Here is a 21,622-nt window from a genome sequence, read left to right on the forward strand (position 1 = left end):
GAGTGGATTATGAAAAGCCAATGAGAACTTGACATAAGCACAGCTATGCTCAATAATTTGCAGACTGAGTTGGCACAGCCCCAGCTGCAGAAGGGAGCAAGAAGGGAAAATGCAGCACAGCTGCTTTTCCTAAGTTGTTTACGTTCAGAGAATAGTTATCACAGTTTTCTTCTGTTACAAATGTCCCTGAGAACTGTTGCTCTACCTCCTTGTTCACCACTGTATAGAAAAGACTTCCTGGAGGTGGACATTGTTGGCTGCTCATGAAGGGGGCTGTTGCAAGGGGTGGCTGCAGTGGGCTGCTTGTGAGGCTGCTGCTGCAGATGATGATGATAATGATGGCTATTGTGTGTCTGCAAGTCTCAGGACCAAGACTTTATGAGTTATGCTAGAGATTAGAGGAAACATGGGACAATGCAAGTCTGAGGACTGAGACTTTAAGAGAGATTAAAGAAAACATGGGACCATGTGAGTCTAAGGATTGAGACTTTAAAGAATAGAAAAGAAGTAAAGTTTTTAAAGAATAGAGAAAAGAAACAAAGTAAAAGAAAAGAAGTAAAAAAGAAGTAATGAGGCTGCTGTGCATCTCCATCCAAGCACCCAGCACACCTGACCCCAGCTTTTTGCATGTTTGTCTTCTATCTTTTGTCCTTTCTGCATCTCCATTCTTCCCCCTCCCCGCCCCCACCCCTGTTAGGCTTCTAGGACAGACAAGCTCTCACAAGTCAAAAGAAGAGTGATTGCAGCTATGGGCAAAGAAGAATATAGAGGTAACCATGTCTGGCTGGGGACATGGGTGAGTGATAGAATTCTTGCCTGGCATGCATAAGGCCCTCAGTTTGATCCCTAACACCAAAAAAAGTGGCCATATTTGTAACATTCTGAGAATCTTTTCTAGGTGTAAGGAACAGTCTAATAGATATAATTTTGATAGTGAAGCATATGGAAGAAATTTTAGTGGTTTATGCAAGGAAGCATTTTTGAACATTTGAAATTTGAACTGTTCCCACACCAGTTCAGCAGTAACTATGTATTGTAGTTATTCATAGTACAGTGCTGGGCTCATATCAGTTGCTTAAAGTCTATTCTCTCTTTAGGAATTTCATGTCTAAGTTAGGGAGATTTTCATGGACCAATATATGATATAGGGTGAAGAGAACTGTGTGTTTCATCCTTCAGTAGGTTACAGGAAAGCTGTGGTAGCTGAGATGGTTGGAATATAGGAACACATGGGAGGCAAGAGGAAAAATAAATACCAGAAGTCATTCCTGGAATAGATCACAAGAAGGGAAAACAGGAACATCAGTTCAGAAGACATGAATGACAGAAACCAAGACACATGGAACTGAGGGTGATGGAGGAACCATGTAAGCTGAGAGTGAACAGTACCTTTCCTGAAGTGAAGAGGCATGTGAACTCCAGAGTCATGGCACCCAGGTCTGTGGTGGTACCCACTGTGTGGGTGAGATCAAATCTAAGGGTAGAAAATACACAGGATTGGCTCTGGTGCCAATTAAATTCATAAACTCTGTGGTTGCTTTTGCAATTCACCCACATACATAAAACATGGAGTTAGAGTTCAAATTTTCTTCTTGTTTAGGATTTCGGAGAGTTAATTTCAGTACTCAGATTTAGATCACAGATTTCTATGTTTTGTGCAATTGACCTTGTCTGCTATGTCCATTTGAATGTGTTCTCTTTATTATTTTTAATGCAAAAGTACATAATTAGTATTAAATTATTTATAGAATATATACAAAATTTGTAAGTAGAAAATTAAAATCTGCAACCCCATCCATAGTGATTTCTATCTCATCCTCAAGAAATGGACACTGTCAAATTTTTGGAATCTTTTTAGACTTTTTCAAAGAACATCCATGCACACACATTATTTGTTTCCACAAAAATGAAACCATACTCTACATATTGTCTCATTACTTTTCACTTAATAATTAATCAGACTTACCTCAAATCTTTAAATGGCTTACAGAGACCATTCCCCCGTTAGATAATCTTGTATTTTTGGTTTTTACAAATAATGTTCTTTGTACATATATCCTTGCCCACTCTTGTAAGTATTTCTAGAAGATGTAAATCTAAAAGAATGATCTAAAATATTTAAAATTTTAATAGCTTTGTTTGTCACTCATAATTATTGCCCCAATTCACTTAGCACTAGAAATAAAGAAGTTTATTTCCTGCATACCCTTGGCAACTGTGAATGTTATCAATATTTAATTTTTGGTAATTCAATGGATAAAGATGAAATCTTGACTTTAATTTTAATTTTCCTAATTACCAGTGAAGCTGAGCATTTTTTCACATGGTCATTTGGTATTAGAATTTTGTCCTTTTGTGAACTACATATTTTTCATCTCTTTCCCTATTGTTTGTCATTTATTTACTTATTTATGCTTATATTTATGTATAAATCTGTATACATTATGTATACAGATTGTATACATGTATGGTATATATTTTTATACCAGAGGTACAAAAACTGTTATAAATGTCTTTTAGAGAACTTTTATATTTTTATGTAATAAAAATATAAAATATAAAATATGTAATAAAAGAATCCATTATTTTTCCCCTTTGTTGCTTGAGTTTTGTGTCTTAGGAAGAGCTTTCTACCCCAGGATTATAAAAATATTGTCTCTCTCTCTCTTTTATTATTTTTTTTTGAAAGAACACATGATTTATTAAAGACAACTCATCTTCAACAGCACTGATTCAAAGAACAAAATGATGAAAAGACAAAAGCAGACCAAAAGTCACTCTGACCCTCTGAAGTGAGGCCTGCCAAATTCACACAGCTCCAACTGGAGGTGTCCATAATCCTGGGACAGCTTTCCCTGTGCAAACACAGGCACCCTGACTGTGGCCGTTTCTTGAGAATTGTTTTATTTTTATTGCAAAACTAATTTAAAACTAAATTATTATGGATAAAATGATTCAGTTCCTTTTTACCACTTTTATTCATGGAACTTGCTTGTAATTATTGCCAATTTGCTCAATCAAGCAAACTTTAAAATGAATTTGCCACTTCCATGAAAAAGTCCCATTGGAGATTTTGAACTTGAGATGATTCATCTTCAACTTTATGCCTTCCCATCTTGATTCATGACGTGTTTTTCTCTTTATCTGGGTCTTTTTTTCTTTTTTTAGTAGTTTCTTTATCTTGTGCCTATTTTTGGGTAAATTTGTTGCATTATGGTTGATAGTTTTGTAAGTTATATAAATTGGGTCTTTTTCTTTATTTCTAATTTATCACTATTGGTATTTATAATGATTATTAGTAATTTGTGTATTAATCTTATACCTGTCTTTCTTACTAAACTCTCTCTTGGTGGGACTGGAGTTGGAATTCAGGACTTCCCTAAAATCTTTTATTAGTTCTAATGCTTGTCGATCAATTCTTTTGTACATAGCATGGAATTTTTATGGCATTTTTAAGTGCATAAGCATGGCATTTTGTTTCATCTGTTTCAATATTTCTCTTTTATGTGTTAGAAAGATACAGAGGGAGAGGGAGTGTTTTCTTTCCTACATTGATTAGAAATTCTACAATATCTTTGAACATTACTAATGATGATGGATTTTTGTATTATTTCTGACTCTAATGGTAGTATCTCTGGGGAATGGCTCAAGTAGGAATATTTCTCTGGTACATTAAGATTTCATGGAAAGTTTGCTTTGACATCTGATAAATACCCTTTATCAAATTAAGCAAGTTTTGTTCTATTCCTGGAGTATGAAAATTTTTCTCAAGAATTGGTATTCCTTTTCTGAATCTATCAAAATGAGTAAATGGCCTTTAATATATTAATATCATAAATTAAAGTAATATATTTTCTAATATTGAACCATACTCCCATTTCTAAATTCTATTTAATCATGATGTATTGTTTTTTAATATATTGTTATGTACTGCTATATTGAGATTGCTAATATTTAATTTAGTTTTTTGCTTTGTAGATACATTTATGAATGAAACTGCACTATAATTTTGTTTTGTTTCTTTTGTGTTATTTTGTCTGGTACTGATTTAAATATTATGTTAACCTTGTAAGAGAAATTTGATAGACTTCTATCTCTTTCCATTCTCTGAACCAGTGTAAATGATATGGAAGTTATCTGTACTTAAAAGATAAATTTGAGAAAATTTGCTCACAAAGTCACATGAGCTGAGAGCTTTGAATAAATTTGACTAACTTAAAAAAGTTAAGGCTATTGACCTTTTTAAAATCTTTTCTGTATATGATTTAGTAAAATTATGGTTTCCTAGAAATTCTTCCATTTTATCTAGTTTTTCAGTATGCCTTTCTAAAGTTGCATATGCTATTCTACTGTTTTAACATCTTCTGTCTCTATGGTTATGACCCTATTTTATTATCAATGTTGTCATTGTGCTTTTTTCTTTATCAGAATTGGTAGAGGGAGAAGGGGGAATAAAGGAGCATGGTGGAGGGGATGAACTCAAATAAGATATATGACATACTATAAGAACTTTTGTAAATGACCCCACCCAGGAAAACAATAAAAATACATAAAAAAGAAAAAAAAGCAATAAACTTCAACATATGTATTTATATTGTTCTATGATAGGTGTTCAGATTGTTTCAGTGAACATGGGACAATTCTTAACCACTCAGAAAAAAAAAAGAATTAGTAGAGATTTGTTCATTAAAATGTTCTTTTTCAAAAACCAGTTCCTGGCTCACTAGTTTTCTTCCCATCAAGTTTCTGTTTTTATTTCTGTATTTCCTTCCTTCTCTTTTTGTTCATTTTGGTTTTTTTCTAAATTTTTTGTGCTCCTACTTGCTTATCAATATTTTCCTTTCTAATATGAACATTTTCAAGATAATACACTTCTGAGTAACATTTTGGCCCTATCCCATAGCTTTCTTTTCTTTATCTACTTTATAGATAAGAGGTATAATTTTCATACCATAAAATTCTCTTGTTTTATGTGCAGACTCTAGTGATTCCTCGTAAATATAGAAAGTTGGGCAACCGTCATCACAATCTACTTTTAGAATATTTCCATCACACCATAAAGAAACCATATATAAAGTCATATGTATACACCATATATAAAGCCACTCCCCATCCCCCAGAGACTTGATCATTTTTAAAAACACATATGTCCAAATTCTACTGCAGACTGTGTAAGTCAGAAACTCTAGGGTGTAGTCCTTGCCTGTATATGTTCTAGGAAGGCCTCAGGTGATTCAACTTTAACCCAAGTTTAAGAACTGCCTTGATAAGGACAGGAAGGATTTCAACTGTTTGGTGAAAAAAGAATTAAGGAGAGTTACAAACTTAAAGAATTCATTGGAACACAGTTTAAGGAATCAAATTCTTCAAATTACCTTGGTAACAACCCAGGATCTCTGAGTCCAGAGATTGAAGTAACTCATTTTTTTATTTCTCATGATGCCAAACGCAGTGATTTACATAAAGATGATGCTTCAAATATGTTTCCAACACAGACTTAATTTTATAAAGACATAAAATCTACAAAGATTATTCCCTGAAAGATTTTTAACTCAACATTAAAAGTTATTTAGAAAACTCTGCTTTTCTGTTGAAGTTCCAAAGTTTATTAATTTAAGTCTAACTTACAATAAAACATTATAAGTACTGTACTTCCCAAACCTACATGTTCCTTTTCTTATAAAAAGCCAAATGAGTTTGTCCTAATTAATACTACATTGCAAGCCTTGCATAATAGTAATTAATCACATATTGTTAATTGCTGTAAAACTGTGCTGGGTTTAATTAATTTGAGAAAGACTTTCCTGTGTATTACAAAATGAGTTGATATTATTCTTTGGATGTTCATTCTCCAGCAGAAACTAGTTTTTTAAAAAAACTGCTCTGAAATGTATTTATTAGTACTTCAATAATATTAAATGTTTCAATGAAACATTTGATCTTTTTGAACTTTCTGGAGTTCTCAAATTAGGAATTGGTTTGTGATTATTCCATTTGTGAGTGCAACAGAATGTAAAAGTGGAAGTTTTATTGTGGTCAAAAATACAAAATTGACTATCTTAATCATTTTTAAGTGTCTAGTACATTCTTGTTAACTTTGTGCACATTGTTATATATCAGCTCTCCAGAACTTTTTCATCTTGCAAAACTGAAAATCTACATCCATTGAATAATAATTCTCATTTTCCCCCCATCCCAAGCTTCTGGCTACCACCATTCTACTTTTTGCTTCTGAAAGTTCAACTATTATAGATTCCTCATGTAAGTGGAAACATTCAGTATTTGTCTTTTTGTGACTGGCTTACTTCACTTAGTAATGATGCCCACAAGGTTCTTCCATATTACATGTGACAGATTTCCTTCTTTTTTAGAGCTGAATAATACTCTATTATATGTACATACCACATTTTCTTTATCCATTCATCTGTTGACGGGCATTTAGGTTGCTTTCACCTCTTGGCTACTGTGAATAATGCTGCATAACACATGAAAGTGCAAATATCTCTTTTAGATCCTGGTTTCAATTATTTTGGATAGATATACCCAGAAGGAGGGTTGCTGGTTCATATGGCAAACCTAATTTTCCATAGGAAAACTGTCTGTACCATTTTACAATCCTACCAATAGTGCACAGGGTTCCAATTTCTCTACATCCTTGCCAACACTTGTTATTTTCTATTTTTTAAGTGGTCCTTCTAATGAATGTATTCCATTGTGGTTTTGAATTGTATTGCCCTAGTGGTTAGTACTGTTAACATCTTTTTTGTAGACTTGTAACCTTTGTATATCTTCTTTAAAGGAATGACTACTGTAGTCAATTTTTTAATTGAATTGTTCATTTATTGCTATTGAGTTATTTGGGTTCCTTATACATTCTGGACATTAATCCTTTTTCTGATGAATAGTTTATGAATATTTTCTCCTATTCTGTAGGTTATCTCTTTATTCTGTTGCTTCCTTGGCTGCACAGAAAATTCTAACTTTGACATAGCCCCCACTTGTAGATTTTTGCTTTTGTTGCCTGTGCTTTGGTGTCACATCTAAGAAGTCATTGCTAAATCCAATGTCATAAAGCTTATCATATTGTTTTCTTCTAGAAGTTTGGTAGTTTTGGGTCTTATGTTTTAACACTTTAGTTAATTTTTGTGTATGGTATCAGGTGAATGTTCAAGTTCATTCTTTTGCATGTGGATGTAGAATTTTCCCCACCACCATCTTTTGGTAAGTCTAGCCTTTCCCACATTGGTACCTTTATCAAAGACCATTTGACCATAAGAATGATGGTTTATTTCTATTTCTCGTTCTCTTTCATGGGTCTCTATATCCACCTTTCTGCAAGTATCATGCTCTTTTGATTACTGTAGCATTGAAATATGTTTCAAAATCAAGAAGTATGAGGCCTCCAGTTATTTTTCTCTGTCAAGATTATTTTAGCTATTTGTGGTCCCTTGAGATTTTATATGACTATTAAGGCCTTTTCCTATTTCTGCAAAAAAATGCCATTGGGATTTTCATGGAGACTGCATTGAATCTATAAATCACTTTGGGTAGCATGGGCATTCTAACTGTATTAAGTCTTCTGATCCTTGAACACACATTGTCTTTCCATTTATTTGTGCCTTCTTACTTTCAGCAATGTTTTGTAATTTTCAGTATATAAGTCTTTCATCTCCTTGGTTAAGTTTATTCCTAAGTGTTTTATTGCTTCTGGTGCTATTGTAAGTGGGATTATTTTCTTCATTTTCTTTTCATATTGTTCACTATTTGTATGTACAAATGCAACTGATTTTTGCTTATTGGTTTTGTTTCCTGCAGCTTTGCTGAATTTATTTGTTAGTCCTAACAGGTTTTTTTATGTGTATACATGTGTGTGCATGTGTATGTAGCATCTTTGAGATTTCTATATATAAGATTGTTTCATGTACGACACACATAATTTTGATCCTTCCGTTCTTTGTTGAGTGCTCCTTTTTTCTTTTTCTTGCTTGGTTGCTCTGCTTAGGACTTCCAATATTGTACTGAATGTAAGTGGTCAAGGTAGGATGCTTACCTTGTTCCTGATTTTATAGGGAAAGCTTTCAATTTTTTATCATTTAACACTAAAATGTTATCGTTTCAGTATTCAGTGGCATTTCCTGTATAACAAGAGATTTCTAATGTATTAGTACCAGGTCCCTGAAGGTTACAACCCATCTGGCTTCACACTTGTTTGGCAGGCACTCTACTGCTTGATCCATGCTTCCAGCCCTTTTTGTTCTGGTTGTTTTGGAAATAAGATCTTGCATTTTGCCCAGTCTGGCCTGACTATGATCTTCCTATTTTAAGCTTCACACCATTTCTGGGATTATAGACATGCCCCACAATGTCTATTATGCCTTTTTTTATCTGTTGAAATGGGGTCTTACAACTTTTTTTTTTTTTGCCTTGGGCTGGCCTGGAATCATGATTCTCCCAATCTCAGTCTCCCATGTAGCTTGGAATAACATGCATGTTCCACTGAGCCCAGCTATTATTGGTTGATATGGGGTTTTGAGAACTTTTTGCCTGTGCTGGTCTCGAACCATAATCCTCCAGATCTCAGTCTGCAAAGTAGCTAGGATTGTAAGGCATGAGCCACCAGCACCTGGCACCAGTCAGAATTTTAATAAATATGAAAGAAAAATATGACCGTAGCTGATATTCTAGGCAGGAGCTCAATTTCAATCAACTTGTGTTCTACTCCAGGTCACTTACTAATTTGCAATGTTCTTACAGACAGCCTTTCTTTCTTTCTTCCAAGTATTTATTTCCTCATCTATGAAATGGGATATTGGTAGGTTCATTTTACCTCCTAAAAGTCCTATAAGACTATTAGACTACAGTTTATATGTAAATTGCTTTATGCTAATAAGTGATAAGGATAACTTTGAAAAATGTGGGATTATACCAAATCTTTTTACAGAAAAAGATTATTGAGATCCTCATTTCTATTCTGAAAAGAAAATGAAACTTTATAAAGATGTTAATTTTGGGATTTGCATTTATACTAATCTTTAAAAGTCATAACAGCAATTTTATCTGTATATAAATAAAATTACTATATATTTCAGTACTTTGTACTTTGAACAAGCATGCAAGAAAATCTGTTAAGGCCAGGTGTGGTGGCTCATGCCTGCAATCCCAGTTACTGAAGTGAGCAGAGATTGGCAGGATAGTGGTTTGAGGCCAACCCAGGCAAAAAGATGATATCTTAATCTTAACCAATAAGGCACTACTGTGGTGGGCCATGCCCATGATCCCAGCTATGAGGGAGGCCATGAGGAGATGGAATTTGGGTCAGAAGCAAGCCCTGGACAAAAATGTGAGACCCTCCCTAAAAAAATAAGTAAAGCAACAAAGGGCTTGTGGTGTGGGTCAAGTGGTACAGTGCCTGCCTAGCAAACACAAAGCCCTGAGTTCAAACCCCAGTACTACCAGAAACAATACCAAGACACAAAAAACAAAGAAATAAAGAAAAAAAATCTGCTAGATAAAAAGTTCATTTTAGCCAGGCACCAGTGGCTCACACCTGTAATCTAAGCTACTTAGGAGGCAGAGATTAGGAGGATCTCAGTTCAAAGCCAGCTAAGGTAAATAGTTTGAGAGACCTTATCTAGAAAATAGAAAGAAAAAAAATCACAAAAAAGGACTGGTGGAGTGGCTCAAGGTGTAGACCTTGAGTTCAAATCCCAGTACTGCAAAAAAAGGGAAGGGGTCATTTTAACTGTAGATTTTATTATACTTTCCTCACACATTATATTAGTCATCATCTAGCTCAGGTGTGGGTGAGGCTCTGGGTATAATCCACATTGGGATGCATTTCCTCTCTACCTATGGACCTGTAAAACTAGAAAACAAGCTATCTGCTCCCAAAATACAACAGTGGGATAAGCATAGGATGACAATTATAGATATTCCAGTTCAAAAATGAAAAAAAAATGAGGGAAGGGAAAAAAGGAGCCATTAGTCCCAAGCAAATTTGAAATCCAACAGTAGAAACTCCATTAGGTGTCAATGTCTATTATCCTCAGCAGTGGATAACATTTTAAAAAATCTTTCCTTATCTGTTTGATTGAAGAATATGTTTGCAACTTCATAGTCTTACCAGGCTGTTTCCTGCCTATATAATTCGGAGGTCTGACTGCCTTCTTTCTCTTCCTACTGCTTCTTTTGGTCCATGCTGACCATGTTTCTGCTAGTACAAAATTCTTAAGAACCTTGTGTATCTTCTATATATGTCACACACAAGAGGCTCATCCTCAGCTTTCTCCTAAATAATTTAATCTCTATTGTTGGCTTGCGCTGAGATGCAAGCTCTCTGGCTTGATTGAAAGGATCCAAGAGTCACATCTTTAATCTCTTCAAAGATTTTTGTATAACTGAATCACAAGATTTTCCATCCAATCATTCAGCTTTTACCCTGACAGTGAATCTCCTCTTTTTCATGTTTTCTGTGATGTAAGAAGGCTGAGAATTTTTCAAATCATCAAATCCTAGATTCTATTTCTTTCCTCAATTTGTTTCTTTCCTCTTGCATTTCACTATGAGCAGCAAGAAGAAACCAAATTGTATCTTCCCTACTTTACTTGAAAATCTCCTTAGCTAAATGTCCAATTTCTTTGTTTACAAGTTCTGTTTTCCGCCCACTGTGGGATCCAATTCCTTAAAGTCTGCATTTCTACTAACAGGCAGTTTGTTTAATGCAGTTTAGGCTCTTCTATCTTGTTCCTGAACATTCTTCCAGTTCCCACCAACTGTGCATTAGAAATCGTCATCCTTATATCTAGTTATTTGTTACAATAGCACACCAATTCCAGGAACCAAAATCTATATTGGTTTTCTATTGTTGCCATAACAAGGACCACGAATTTATTGTCTTAAAACAACACAAATTTATAATTTTATAGTTCTGTAGGTTAGAATTCCAGCATGGATCTCACTGAATTAACACCAAACTACACACAGGGATGTATTCATCCTTTTCGGAAGTTCCTAAGGGAGAATCCATTTCCTGCTCACCTAGGTTATTGGCAGAACTCAATTCTTTGTTTTTGTTGGATTGGGGTCCCCATTTTCTTGTTGGTAGTGAGCTGAAGTTTCTTCCAACTTTCTAGAGGCTACTGCCTTTCTTGGTCATGGCTCCCTTGCTGTTGCTTCGGAGTTAACAATGGAAGATTCTCAAGTATGTGAAGTTGCCTTAGTTATTCATTTCTAAATGTTCTCTGAGCTTATCATTTTTCTTTGTTTTTAATATAAGGGTCACTTACAAGCCTGCTTTAAATTTTTCACATGGCTGGACTTGGGGATGTGTGTGTGTGTGTGTGTGTGTGTGTGTGTTTGTGTGTGTGTGTTTAAGAGAGAGCAAGACAAAGAGATGGAGAATTTTAATTGTTAATTGAAATATGATCAGAGAATGTAACTTCTGTGTTTCAACTTCAATAATTTTATTGAGATTATCTTTGTAGCTTAATATATGATGTTTTTGTAAATTTTATAGGCATTTAAAAAATGTATACATTTTCCGTTTATAAAATTCTATGTATTTGAGATTTAGTTTTTCAACTATCTGAATCAAATTCCTTGTGTCCTCATTTATTTTCCCTGATTTGTCCATTTTTGAGTGTGCATTATTTCAGATTGTAAATTATTCTACAATTTTCTGGAGACCAAAAAAAATTATGTGGCCTAAATTGTATTTTATATGTAACACAGTCCTTGGCTCTAGTCCCACCAACACCCGACTACTCAATTGGTTCCTCATTTCTCATCTGTTGTTTCCTGGAGTCTAACGTGTAGAGACTGGGAAAGAATAAGAACAATTCAGGGAATTGGTGCAGTGTTCTGAGAGCAATGTGGGGTTTTACAGCCAGTTGAGCCCCCAAAACCTAAGAGAGGAATGATGAGAGACAAAGAAACGTCCAGAGAGTCTATGGAATAGACTCTCTATTGACTCCTTTTGAGTTTGGACAATAGTCCAGTACTGACCTGGTAAATTAATTTTGTGGTTTTGTTGATTGACTTTTGTTTTAATTTTTAATATTTCAGTTTAGTTTAGTGAGTGCCACCATAAAGAACTAAATCATATAATTTTTTTTTATTGTAAGTTAATATCCCAAGTGCCACCTTTAAAGAAACTGAAAAAAAATTTTAATCTCATAATCTCTGTCTTAAATGTGGCACACTTTACGTTTCTCCATAAGGGTACATCCAGAAAGAACTCCCTTTTCTTTTTTAAGAAAAAGAGTCCTTCAAGACTTATAAGTTTCCATTCTTAACTTAATCTTAAGGACCTTAAGTGTCCCATAGTTAAATATGCTTAGTTTGGAGAGCTAAGAAAATGTAAAACCTATTTTAAGAAACACACTTTTTCTAACTTACTTTTTAGGGAAGCAAATTCAACAGGGTTCTATGTGATAACAGTCCAGTGAGGATTGACTGTCTTAGTCATTTCAAGGGCTGAACCTCCAGGTTTTCTGTGCCTTACAAAACTAGTTACTCTGTTGAACTTTGAATTAACAAAATAAAAACCATCAGCAGCACAAAAGAAAAGTGACTGCAATATCCTCTTATCAGAAGAAAGAGACAAGGCATAACATCTTGGGCTTCAGGAAAAAAAAATAATGAATCACTTATTCAAGAGAGATTTAAGAGAGGAAATGTGGCATGAGGACAAATAAATAAAATACTGACAGTGCAAAATTAAAATGAATTTAGCTAGCATTTTACCAACTGGTGAAAAGAGCTTAGTTTAGCTGCAGGCTGGCTGAAGAGCACAAAGTTCCTAGGCTGCTTAGGCAGACCAGCAGACAGAACTTTCCTGTCAATTCACAGCCCACAGGCTTTCCTAAGAAAAGCAATGTCAAGTTTTACATGCACCAAGACCATGGTTCAAGATCCTGGGGATACCAATCTCCTCACAGGATGCAGTTCAATGTGAAGGGTGTGATTTAGATGAATCTGTGTCCTTTCTTGTCAGCAGCTCATCAGCACCCAAGCTGCAAAATACTCTGTCATTTTTCCTTTGTCTGAACCAAAACCTCCAAGACCCCACAAGAGCTCAAGTCAAAAATCTTCAACTTTCCCTGACAAGTAAGCCTGACAGGGTCCCCTGACCTTGCTGACTTAAAATGGTCATTTTTTTCCTGCTTTTAGATTTTTGTACCAATTAGTACCCATTTTTCCCTTAAGTAATCATATGTTGATTTGCAATTTTTTTAGAACTATGATTAATTTTTTCCTGCTATTGAATGTTCTGTCTTTATATTCAGTCACTCATATTAGTTTGTAAATTTCTTGAAGTCAGAGTCCAAGTATTATTCTTACTTGAATCTGAAGTAAGGAAGGGGATCAAAAAGGTGGTTACCTCTACCTGCATTAGGGTTCTCAGTTATTTCAAACCCATGAAGCAAAGTAATACTTTCTCTTTATTTGCTTGTTTTTCACAGGGTCTTGATATGCAGCGCAATTTTTTGTTTGTTTGTTTTTTGTCGGAGCTGGGATTTGAACTCAGGGTCTACATACTTGCTAAGCAGGTGCAGTTACTGCTTGAGCCACTCCACCAGCCCTTTTCTGTGATGGGTTTTTTCAAGATAGGATCTCACAAACTATTTGCCCAGGGCTGATTTTGAACCTTGATCCTCCTGATCTCTGCCTCCTGAGTAGCTAGGATTACAGAGGTGAACCACCAGTGCCAGGCTCCAAGCTGGCCTTGAACTACTAATCCTCCTGAGTGCTAGAAGTGCAAGTGTGTATCACCCATGTCGAGTCTCTCTCTCTCTCTCTCTCTCTCTCTCTCTTTCTCTCTCGGCAGTACTGGGATTTGAACTCAGGGCTTCATGTGTACTAGTTAAGTGCTCTACCACTTAAGCCACATCCAACCCTTTTCCTTTAGTTTATTTTTTAGGTGGGAGTAGCTGGGTTAGCCTCAGACCATAATCCTTTTACCTATGCCTCTCAAGTAGCTGGGAGTACAGGTATGTATCACTTGCTCCCAGTTTGTTTTTGAGATACAGTATCACTAACTTTTTTCCCCAGGCTGGCTTTGAACCATGACTCTCTTATCTCTGCCTCCTGAGATGCTGGGATTACAGGCTTGCATCACCACGCCCAGCTGCATATCATTTTTTATGACAATGTACAGAGCTCAGCCAGGCTGTCTGGATAGTATGGTCATTATAATGATTACTACTACCTCAGAGGTAACCACTACTACAGTGACAGTCTGTCAAATACATCCTGCTGGAGAAGCTCAGAGAAGGTGAATTGAAAAGGATAAGGGAGGACTGGGGTTGTGGCTCAGTGGTAGAGTACTTGCCTAGCATGTGCAAGGCCCTGGGTTGAGTCCCCAGCAGTACGAATTTTTTTTTTTTTTAAAGGAAAACATCAGTAAGGTAGAGGGGCCAATGAGATCATAGCCTAAAGCAGATCCTGAGGATGGGATGAAGGGCCAGGAAACAGCTGGCCAAGTGAGCAAATGGGAAGATGGCCTGGGGATATGAAGGATAAACAGGGGGACAAGGTCTGCTCTTTGCACAGTGATGCATGTCTGGATCTACAGATTAAAGAACTAGAGACAGAGCAGACTTTTTTTTTTTTTTTTTGAGACCCACAAAAGCAAGTTCAGGGCTTCCAACAAGCTGTTTCTCCCTATCTACAGAGTTTGTATGTGCTAGGTGGGGAAGAAATCTCTGCATTACTCCTCTACTGAGCAAAATCCCTTTTCCTCTTTCTATTCTATGTGCACTTCCTGGCATCTTGCACTTCCTTAGAACCCTGGGATAGCCCTGTCCTGTTCCTATCAACTCTCCCTTCCCCATCGTTTATTCATATGCTCGGTCTTATCTGAGTGCCTCTTCCTGTGTCCTCTGCATTCAGGCTGCCAACACAAATTCCCTAATGCAGAGACCTGTGTTCTCAGGCAAGAGCTGCACTGTGCAGCTCCCAGCTTCTGGTTGTCTTAGTGTGTGTTTGCAATATCAGTGCCTAGAGTGGCAATAAAACTCTATTCACAGAAGATGCTATGTCAGAATCCCACACGGACTTATATTATTCCAATCCTTTGGGCTGTTCTAAAGAGCTTTATCTGTTCCTCCCACTTTCCTAGCATTAGCCATGTGCCCATTTCTCCTGGCTATTTATTTAAGTAGAGTGTACCTGTTTGGTCTGTTTGAACAGGAATTAAAAAGTCCCGTTGATGGTAGCTTACAGGGTTACTTGGGGTCTGTACAGATTTGCCATTTCTCAGATTATTTATACAATTTATTTGTCTACATTCTCTTACCTCTGTATCTCTAAAATTCATCTTAATGCAATGCAGCCCTTAGTGCCAAACCAATTTTTTCTAATACATGTTTTCCCTAAAGCCCCAATACCTTCATTCCTTTGTTCTGATTTATTGCTGCTGCCTAACCACAGCTACGAGGCAGAAAAAATAATAATAATAAAAATTTTAAAACCCTAGTAACAAGCACATCAGGATTAGCATACTAGGTCTATGTTAAACCACCCAACAATGAGCTAACTCATCTTTAATTTATTAGCTTGATTCTGATATAAATTCTGAATGAAAAGTAAAAGGTTGTATAGATTAATAATATTAAAGTTCCAAAACAAACCCCTGAAAAGTAGAAAATGTTAAGCAAAGGGAGCTGTGCTATCTTTAATTCATTGCTCTGTTCCCAGGCAATTCTTTGCATGCAGGATGCAAACTTACAGCTGTGTTTTTTTAAGACTCTGTAGAACCCAAACCATCAGTGCAAGGTATAATCAGCATAGCATATTACTCCAAACTTTAGGGCCTATCTTGTTCTATTCTGTGTGACATTGGCATGAAAAACCTCCATTATGACCTTTAAGTATCACCTGCTTCTGTATTCCTACAGAGATAGGTCTATCATTCTAGAGGCAAAAATTGCAGGTCAAGTACTACAAGTGGCCCAAAGAAGGTATTAGCTGGCATCCATAGTGCAGTATTCAACTTGCAGCTAGAGATCAAGCCCTGTGGAGTTGAAGAATCTAAATCAACAATCTCAGAACAAAACAACAAACAGCATTTCTGTCAATTGACTAGGGATTTCTCAAAACTTTTAATATTCAGTAAAACTTTATTTATTTAATGTGATTGGAGAGGTCAGTCCAAATCTGCTAAATAGACACAAGACAAACAACTTCCCAATAACAGAAGTGATTTATGGGTTTCCAGTATTGATGGTTACTCCAGTTTGAACTCTCAGCACTACCAAATTGCAATTTTGTCCCTCTTGCTGGAACTGACAAGAAAGAGTCAAAATGGTTGGATTAATTCTAAAAACACTAGAAAATTCTTATAAACATAGTTAATAATTAGCACAAACATTCTTCTTTCAATACTTACACCAGCAAGTCTCAACAGGTCACAATGATATGTTGCATGCAGCCTAATACCAATCATACTAGAAGTATCAAAATTTGCAAGTGACTGACTTTTTAAAATAAATCAGAGGGACTGGAGCTGTGGCTCAAGTGGTAGAGTGCCTGCTTTGCAAGCACAAAGTCCTAGGTTCAAATCCTAGTACCAACAACAACAAAAAAAATCAGAGAAGTTGTAGGGTGTTCACAGTAATATCTCAGTCACATATTTGCATTTCAATGTGCTTTCTTAAGAGAAAAAAGGAACTGGGTGCCAGTGGTTCACCTTGTAATCCTCGCTGCTTAAGAGACTGAGGTAAGAAGGAGAATGGATCCAGGCCAGCTTGGGCAAAAATGTTTGTGAGACCCCCAACTCCACTGAAAAAGCTGGGCATGGTGGTACACCCCTGTCATTCCAGATGCAGCAGGAAGCATAAGATAAGAGGACTGCAGTCCAGGCTGACCTAAGCAAAAAGTGAGACCCTGTCTCCAAAATAACCAGAGAACTCAATTTTGCTCCTACAACTTTATAATTATAGGTGATGGTTGGAATTAATTAGGCTTTATTTCATGCCTAAATCTTCATAATAGCAAAAATGTGGACCTTGGAGATCTACCCACCACAAGCATGTTATGGTGAAATAAGGTACGGCAGGGAAGAGCAGAACACTCAGGAGGAACAGTGGAATTCCTGGTAAGCCTCAAAGAGTGGCCCCACCTTGTTGAGGTCACCTCAGACCAGTCTTAATCTGGCAGGTTGAGAATCTTGACTGCGAGGCTCTAATACTCATCAGACTGGAATAGCCAACTAGGGCTGTTCAAACAGCTGAGAAATTGCTGTACAATACTATTCACCTACAATTTGGGATATTCCTTTCCAATTACCAAAGCTAATTCCTTCCTGATCTCATAATACCTGGAGAGTGAACTTGTGATCATTAGGTTGGCTGGTAAACATGGAATCAGAGAAAGAAGTGAGGAATGGTCTAAGGAATCTCCTCCATACAGGTAATAATGTACTGTACATTTCAAAAAAGGCTAGCAGAAAGGATTTTGAAAGTTTTTACCATAAAGAAATGATAAATGTTTGAGGACTTGGATATTTTTAACCTGACTTAAACATTAGAAAATGTATACAGGTACATGTAACTAAATGTAAAAATGATAAAATTTTAAAAAACCAAAATGTATACATGTATTGAAACATTAGATGGTACCACATTTAATATGTATAATTTTTAATGTTTTTGTGTATCAATTTACCTTCCAGGCCATGATGAGGTTTGAAAAGTTATCCTTAACGCACAGTAGAGGACGTCTCCTCAGTTACCCAAGCTGAGTGAGTTCCCAAAGGCGGTGGCCCCCCTCCCCCAAACAGTGCTAGACATACTGCCAATTTTTGATTCTTTGGGTTTCCTTTCTGTCCTCTGAGCTTCCCAAGTCTCCTTCATTGATTCAATTTCAGTTGACAGTTTGTCCAATTTCAATATATTGCTACAACAGTTAGGATTCTGTAGTTATGTATAATAGAAATTGACTTTACTTGAGTACAAAAGCAGAATTTATTAGAAAGAGCTGAAAACCTACTACAAAATTGAATGAAAATCTGAAGTCCCAGGTCTTTAAAAGAATACATGCAGTTGCCATGAGGATACTTGCCACTTGGTAGGTAGGGAATAGACATTTAAATAAAAAGCAACAGTGAGCTATGGTAGTGTGCTATAGAAAAGTGCTCAAAAAATAATAATTACAAAGAAGGGAATGGTCATTTGTCCCTGGTAAGGGATGGAGATAAGGAAAGACTTTGCAGGGTAGGTGATATTTGATATTTCAAAATTAGGTTACTTTTAAGTGTCTTGTGAGTAGAGTACATGTTTGGTTGCCAAAGAAAGAAAAGGTGCTTGAGACACTCACACACATAGATGTGAAAGAGAGTGGCCTATTCAAGGACGTGAGGGTCATTCCACAGCATTCAGCATGGGGTGGTAAAAAGTAGGGAGAAATGAAGTTGAAGAGGGGAAAGAAGGCTGACCGTGAAGAACCACGTTTCAATAAACTGTGACCATAGGAGTGTACATTTGATACAAATGCAAAACAATTTACATGTAAAACTTTTATAAGACAGACACTTAAAGAAGTACTCATACTAATTTTTCAAAGGTCAACAGTTTTCTTTCTTCTCCTTTCTGACCAATGACCCCCTTCCCTCCAACACCTCACCACCAACCCTCCTCCCTGCACTGTGATATTCCATGCCCATAGTTACTTTTAAAAGCGTTTTAAAGACTAAAATGTAATCACATGAAAACTGACTAGACTTCATCTCTTTGAGAACCATTCTCTGAAAATCCTGCCCTGGTAGATGGAGACTTTGCTAATAATAATTTCCAGGAGATAATTTCCCTAGGGAAGAAAAGTTCTGAATCTGCTTTTCTAATCCATACTTGGTTTTTAGTATGCTCCAACTAGCTCTTCCACCTCAGAGAGTAATTCAGAGAGCCAAAAGCAAGTGTCATGCTTGGTGTAGTTTGGATCTTAAATGTTCCCCAGTGGCTCATTGTGCTGGAGGCTTGGTCCCCAAAGAGGTGTATTGGGTAGTGGTAAAAATTTTAAGAGGTGGGACCTAGTGGAAGGCCTTTAGGTTATTAAGGGCTTGTCCCAAAATGAAATTGTGGAAATCTGGACCCTTTCTCATTCTCTTTTGATTCCTGGTCATGAAGTGAGTGGTTGTGCATCATCCCAATCCCCAACTGTTAATATCTGGCCCTGTTACTAGAGACCTAAAAGAAATAAATCCACCCAATCATGTGCTAGAACCTCTAAAACCATGAGCCAAAATAAACCTTTTTTCTTTATAAGTTGATTATCTCAGATATTTCATTATAATGACAGAAAGCAGATGTAGACTATTCAGTACTACCTTCCCATGATTCTCATGGATATGCTAACATAACCTGTGGCATATCCAGACATAAATAAAACCTAGAAAGGAAGAATTATGACAGATTTTGTTCATTCTGGGGATAAAAATCTTGACAAGTATGCTCAACTAGTATGAATTATTCTCAAATACTTACAAAGTTAGCTTGAAAGAATCCTTTATTTGTGGAATAGATGAAGACAAACAATGAATTTGCTAAGAATAACTGACTCCTCTTTCTGAAATGAGAATTTTAATACTTGAATATTTTATCATATGTAGTTGAATATACCAAATGGTATTTTGTTTTTAATATACCATTTACTGTGGATCCTACTATTTTTCTTCCTTACTAAGGAACCAGGGGATACCCCTAATTGGTGTGGCCCAAGAACTGTTCTGGTTTCTCTAGAACACTAGCCACTCTGGGCTAGAATTCCACTTCTCTTTGCAGGGCCCTTAGTTCTATGGCAGGTTTATAGGATTTGCTTCTGCATTACTCAAAGTGCAGTCTTTAAGATTTTATTGGCTGTTTTCTACAGAAGGCTTTTTTCCTGAAATGTTCTGCTGCAGAATGCCAGCTGCTTGCTTTACTGTTAGCAGGAATGGCTCCATGTAGATGCAGCTTTTTCTATCTGTCTCTCCCCCCCAAATGTTCTGGGGCCACATGTGTCTGTGCCAGTCATGTTCTATGAAAACAAGGAGAGAGAAGATTAACTGTGTTTGGACACCGTTGATAGCCATACCTTCCCTTTTTCAAACTACCTCCCTTCCCCCAACAAGTAGCAGCTCATAGCATTTTGCCCAATAGGATATAATATTAATATCTCTGCCAGTAAAGAATATCCAGAAGTAAAATCAAGCTTACTACCTTTGATTTTGCACAAGATCACAATTATGATCTCCAATAAGGAAGGATTTTGAAGTGGACCCTGAGATTATTTGTAAATTTTGATTCTCCAAACTATCTCAGATTCTTAATTACTATAATGCTCTTCAACTGTGGCAAATGACATTTTCCAAAGATGGCTACAACAATATCTTCTGCCCCACATACTCTTCTGCAAAGTGACATTGCTCCCTTCCCATCAAGAGGTAGCCATTTCTCTACCGCATTGAATCTAGGAGGGCCTCACAGTTTCATTGGCAAAAGAACACAGTGGAAGTGATCTTGTGCTGGGGTTAGGCATAGTCATTAACTGCCTTGGCAGTTTCAATCCCTGCCTCTTAGAAGTTAGCTGCTATATAAGAAATGTGACTACCCACAAATCACCATGCTATGAGAATCCCGAAACACTGACAGGCCATGGATGATGAATGCTACTTGGAGACAGAGAACCCTAGGAGCACTGAAGTGCTGGACATGGGAGTGAAGAGCCATTTGGACATCCGGCCTGAGAGCTTCTTCAGGTGCTTTGATGATTGTAAGTACATCAAAGGCTCCAAGCAAGAATGTCTCTGCTGATCCCTGTCAAGCCACAAGACTAAGAGATAATAAAATTTCGGTTTTAGTCACTAAGTTCTGGGGTATTGTATTAAGCAGCAATTGATAAAACACAATCTCTGTTAACTATAGTCTAAGGGAACCTCTTCTTCCCAAACTTTAAGTTAGCTCTGTTTTTACCTATTTTACATTTTGAGGTTCTTCATAAGAAATTATTTAGAAAAAAAAAAAAAAAGACCTCACCTATTTAAATAGTTGTACTATTTCTACCATAGGTAACTGAGAGGTGGCTTAGTAAATACAGACCACCCCTTGAAGGACTGTAAGAAGTGTATTGTGACATCAAATCTCCCCTGACTAGCTTCCCTCAGACATAAATATACTTAGGCCATTCCGGATAGCTATGCACTTATGTCCCAGTTCTAAAGCCCTCAGTTAAGTTTCTAACTGTAGTTCTAACTGTCCTCACCATTGGGAAATTCTTTTCACTTAGCGACTATACATATTCCTTATTCCTGCCTCTACTCTTGTTTGAATTTAGAAAAAATGTTCATGACATTTCTATTGAAGACCTGGACTGTAGCTCTTGCAAGAGAGAAAAGCCCACTTTGCTTGGTGCCACTGTCTTGTATGGGCACAATATGATGAGAGAATGCATGTTAATAAGGGCATTCATTTTAATGGCTTCTTCATAAAACTTGCACATCCTATACCCCTAAGCTTTGCCAAAAGCACTGAAGTGCCTTGCCAATCAAAACTGTTTTTCCTTCAACACTCAGCAAAGCTGATGTAGAAAGATTTCCTTAAAGGCTTCCAGCATGCTCAGCTAAGAACAGTGTTTTCAGTCTTGCTAC

At 36.5% G+C, this 21,622-nt stretch overlaps 1 long non-coding RNA gene across 3 annotated transcripts in view; it reads right to left on the reverse strand.

The window, feature by feature from the left end:
* The window catches only part of LOC141415039 (uncharacterized), a 113,611-nt gene that overhangs the window by 78,288 nt on the left and 13,701 nt on the right, over positions 1-21,622 (reverse strand). For all 3 annotated transcript variants that reach the window (XR_012440063.1, XR_012440065.1, XR_012440064.1), the window contains exon 2: positions 1,390-1,474. This is a non-coding gene — a long non-coding RNA (uncharacterized lncRNA). The remainder of the gene's footprint in view (positions 1-1,389; positions 1,475-21,622) is intronic.

The sequence above is a fragment of the Castor canadensis genome, chromosome 12 (assembly GCF_047511655.1).
Source record: "Castor canadensis chromosome 12, mCasCan1.hap1v2, whole genome shotgun sequence".
NCBI lineage: Eukaryota > Metazoa > Chordata > Mammalia > Rodentia > Castoridae > Castor > Castor canadensis.